At 41.9% G+C, this 4698-nt stretch overlaps 1 pseudogene; it reads right to left on the bottom strand.

The window, feature by feature from the left end:
* Positions 1-259: 259 nt before the first annotated feature.
* LOC130836005 (protein S100-A11-like) lies at positions 260-622 on the bottom strand (annotated as a pseudogene).
* Positions 623-4698: the final 4076 nt, after the last annotated feature.

The raw sequence follows: 4698 nt of genomic DNA, 5'->3' as shown, positions 1-4698 counted from the left end.
ATCATTAGTCATGATTATGTATACACCCAAGATGCATTCTTACTATTTACTTTGCAACTTCTGGTAACCGTTTTCATCAGTCTAATTTATATTCCTCCCAGTAGTCTCCCTCCCTTGCACAAATTTACTGACTCTCCAGTGTGTGCTTTAAAAAACAATACTGTTTTATTACTACCACAGGAGTGGCCTGCACAGGGTGGCAGGTGCACAGGCTCAGGGTTATGTGTGGGCTGTGAGGAAAAGATGATAACTGGGAGGCTGGAAGGAAGGGGAGTGGGGCTGGAGGCCAGGCCCAAAGGCTCCTCAGATCTACTTCTGGGAAGAGGCAGACTTCATAAAGGATTCATGGCAAGCTATGGCCAGACCACCAATAAGATTAAGAAATTCTTGGAAATCTAGCTGCCCATCAGAGTTGAGGTCCAGTTTCTTCATCACGCTGTCAAGGACATCCTGGTCCTTCTGGTTCTTTGTGAAGGCACCCAGCTCCATATTCATGAAGATTAGGAACTCAGCCTTGGAGAGTTTGCTGTTGTTACCGTCCCCTTCCAGCATGCTTTTGGAAAACAGAAATAAGAGACTCGATACACCGTTCAGTCTCTGTAGGGCTGGATAATTTTGCCATGTCGGAGATGAGCGAGGCATGCCTAAAATAGACTTTAAAATAAAAATGTTACAAGAGACAAGAAAGGACATTACGTGAAGATCAAGGGATCAATCCAAGAAGAGGAGATAACAATTATAAATATATACGCACCCAACATAGGAACACCTCAATACATAAGGCAAATGCTAAGAACTATGAAAGAGGAAATTGACAGTAACACAATCATAGTGGGGGACTTTAATACCCCACTTACACCAATGGACACATCATCCACACAGAAAATTAATAAGGAAACACAAGCTTTAAATGACATAATAAATCAGCTTGATTTAATAGATGTCTATAGGACATTACATCCAAAAACAGCAGATTACACATTCTTCTCAAGTGCACGTGGAACATTCTCCTGGATAGATCACATTTTGGGTCATAAATCAAGCATTGGTAAATTCAAGAAGATTGAAATCGTATCAAGCATCTTTTCCAACCACAACGCTATAAGATTAGAAATCAATTACTGGAAAAAACTGTAAAAAACACAAGCACATGGAGGCTAAAAAACTTGCTACTAAATAACCAAGAGATCACTGAAGAAATAAAAAAAAGAAGAAGAAGCCGTGAATGTGCAAATTCTAGAACTGAAAAGCACAATATTCAAAATGAAAAATCTGCTAATGGGCTAAACAACAGATCAGATACTGCAGAAGAAAAATAAGTAAACTTGAAGAAAAATTAACAGAAATTATCTGTTCTGAAACAAGGAGAAATATGTTTTGTAACCAAACAGAATTTTAGTGGCTTCTGGGACAATATCTCGCATTCTAACATGCATGGAATTAGAATCAAGAAGGAGAAGAGAAAGAGATTGAGATAGAAAAACTATTTGAAAAAATAATGGCCAACATTTTTTAAAATTTAGTAGGAAAAAAATTACACCTGGGTACATAACCACCAGGGCTGAAGATAAAAGATGATCTTAAAATCAGTTAGAGAAGAGAGACACATTGCCTACAGGGACACAGGGATGTACTGATGACAGACTTCTCATCAGGAAAAACTGGACAGAGGCCAGAAATCAATAGAATGACAATATAAAGTATGGAAGAGAAAAGTGTCAACCTGGAATTATATGTCAAGGAAAATATCTTTCAAAAATAAAATACTTTTCAAAAATAAGACATTTTCAAGCAAACAAAAGCTGGGGGAATTCATCCCTATAACACTTGCTCTGGAAGGAAGTAACTCAGGCTGAAGCCAAGTTAGAACAGATAAAACAAAAATCCATAGGAAGATGTGAAGAGTCCAGAAATGTCTCTACAGCTTTTTATTGCAGAAGGCCTACATCAGCCTGCATAGTCCAATAACTCCTTGACTTCCTCGAGTAAGGTTTATGCAAAAGGCAGAAATAGTTGAGATGCTGCTGTTAGATACATTAATTAACGATCAAACAAAAAGTGTCTCGTGCTGGAAGACTCTGTAGTGTGGCTACATGACAGCCCCACCCTTACCTCTAAGGCAAAGCCAGTGGATTTAATGCCTTTTGATACTGTCCAGAGACAAATATCAACTTCATCTTTACAGTCTCCATGGTCTGCGGAGGAGGAAAAGTAAATTCACCTCCACTTCGTAGCTTAAATGGATATTCTGTGGGTATTGATTTCCCTGGTCCTTCACCTCATCATAAAAAGAAAATCACCTGCATAACTCTTTATGCAAGAAGTAATTGCTCAATGTCACTCAAGAACGACGAGAAAACTTTGGTAGCTATTGAAGATTTATGGAAGGAATATGGCTTAAACAAAGAAGAAAAACAACCAGTTGTACATTCATATCATTGGCTTGAAAACGCACCATTGGAAATGATGCTTCATCAACACAAAGACACTGCAAGGGTCCCGCAGAGAGATTTCACCCGAAGAGTGCGTTGTTGTCACAATGAGCATGGATCTCTTTGCACTAGCGGGTGGTCCTCTAGAAAAATAAGGATGACAAAGATAAGTGAAAACACACCCTTGACACATCCTCTGTGAGGGGTACGTGGTGTCAACTGAGACAAAGGGACAGAGAGTTCTTCCCACCCAACGCTCCTCGTGACGCTCTCCAAGATTTGTCCTTCTAGACAAAAAAATGGGAAGTATTTCCCTACCCAAAATACAAATTTTTTTAAATAAAAATTCCCATTGGGTGGAGGCGGGCATCTAGTGCTGACGGATGGGCTCCCCCAGAGGAAGCAGGACGCGTTCTGGGTGAGAAAGATGAGAAGGACCACAGCATCGCTGGAGGGAGCTGTGTCCGCTGACTGTGTCTGCATTCCCAGCCAGGAAGCGTAGGGTCTTGCTGGGGGTGGGGCCCCAGCAGCCAGATACCAGCACTAGAGGGGAAGGAGGACCCTTGGTTCACTCACTGATTCGTTGGTGAAATGTTTACCTTGTGCCTCGTGGATGCCAGGATCACGCCGAGATCCAGGGATGGACCAGAGAAGAAGACACAGCCCCTGCGACAGTGGGGAGACAGGCGGTGGAGCAACAGACGCGCACCCCCAAACCTACGCCACACTGTCTCCTGCAGGCTGCCGTCCAGACGGCCAGCGCGCCCTGCTCCCCGGGGACAGCATGGCCAACCTTGGCATCCCAGGGGCCGGGAAAGGCCCTGCAGAGGAAGTGACACCTCCGTACAGACTTGAAACACGTTTAGGAAGAAGCCAGGAGGCTAAAGATGTCATTCTTTCCATCAATTTACTCCACGGGGAAAATCAAAGCAGAAAGATCATCTTTTAAGAAATCGCACATAACGTATTTTCCGTTATTCCTTCCAGTTGGTGAAGGTCACCCATTGTACTTTGCGGACGCGCCAGGGAAAACGCTCCGGCAGCCTTCGAAGCTGAGGCCCAGATGCGATCACGATCGAACCATAAACTTTTATGAATCCACAGTTAAAACCACAGTTTTCCAAATGTCCCTATTTATATGGAAAAAATAAACATTTGTTGAATTTATTTTTGGCTGAAACATAGAGACATGGTTCGGGCATAGATAAATCTGGTTTTTAAAAAGATTCTTTTTGCTGGTGTTTGATGACCCACAGTATGTAATGTGTCCATAGCTGAAGCTTCAATGTGTAGAATTGTCCTTCCGTTGTCAGGGCATCACTCCTCACTTGAGTCCAACATTCTTTTTTAAAAGCCATTTTGAAAAGTAACAGGGCTTGATAGTTGACCCAGAAACTGGGGAACGGCATCAAAATCCTGCTTTGTTTCCTGTCTGCCACCCAAGAGTTGACACTTTAGAGTTTTTACAATTTATCTGAAGGATCTGAACACAGAAAATTTCTTTAAAAAAAAAAAAAAAGAGTAATGCTTTAAAATCCCACATCTTAGTGATACCACAGTGTCGAAGAACGTATTTCCAAAGCAGGAGGTGAGGGAGTAGGGCCCGGGGACCCCAGAGGTTTAGAACTAAGCAGGATACAGGGCGATGAGCCTGGGGGATTCGAAAGACAACTTTTTTTCTCTTCGACATATTTTCTCCTCCAATTAGTAGGGTGAGCCTCCAGTTTGGATAACACCACACACACCCCTGCTTCCTCATTCCAATATTTTGGGCTTCAAATCATCCTTCACCCTCCTTTGCACTGGATTCCCATCTCAAAATGGAAACAGCAATAAAGCAAAAATTAAGCATTATGAAAAAATAACAAATGGCCCAGAACATGTGTTTCAGCGACTACGAAGTCCTGAAATGCTCAACAAGGAAAACTGTGAGTAGTTCTAAGTTCATGACAAGCACTCTTAGGGTTGCACAGTTTGGTCCCCGTCCCAAAAAGTAAACAAAAAATATAAGCAAGCAATTCACAAAAGAGGAAATATACGTAGCTGACAAACATATAAGGAAAATGTTTGCCTTCACCACACTTAAAATATTTGAGATAAGTACCAGCTTTTATCTGTAACATCAGAAAGTTGAGATTGCCTTCTGCTGGGAACCCGTAGAGTTGTGAATGAGTGAAGACTGAGGCCCCCCCTGGAAAGCAATTTGGCAATACGTAGTAACAGCCTGAAAAAGTCGTACATTTCCACTCATTAGTTCTACTTCTGG

Source organism: Hippopotamus amphibius, chromosome 14 (genome assembly GCF_030028045.1).
Source record: "Hippopotamus amphibius kiboko isolate mHipAmp2 chromosome 14, mHipAmp2.hap2, whole genome shotgun sequence".
Classification (NCBI taxonomy): domain Eukaryota; kingdom Metazoa; phylum Chordata; class Mammalia; order Artiodactyla; family Hippopotamidae; genus Hippopotamus; species Hippopotamus amphibius.
Note: the sequence above shows the minus strand (reverse complement) of the source record. Positions and strands in the feature narration are given on the sequence as shown.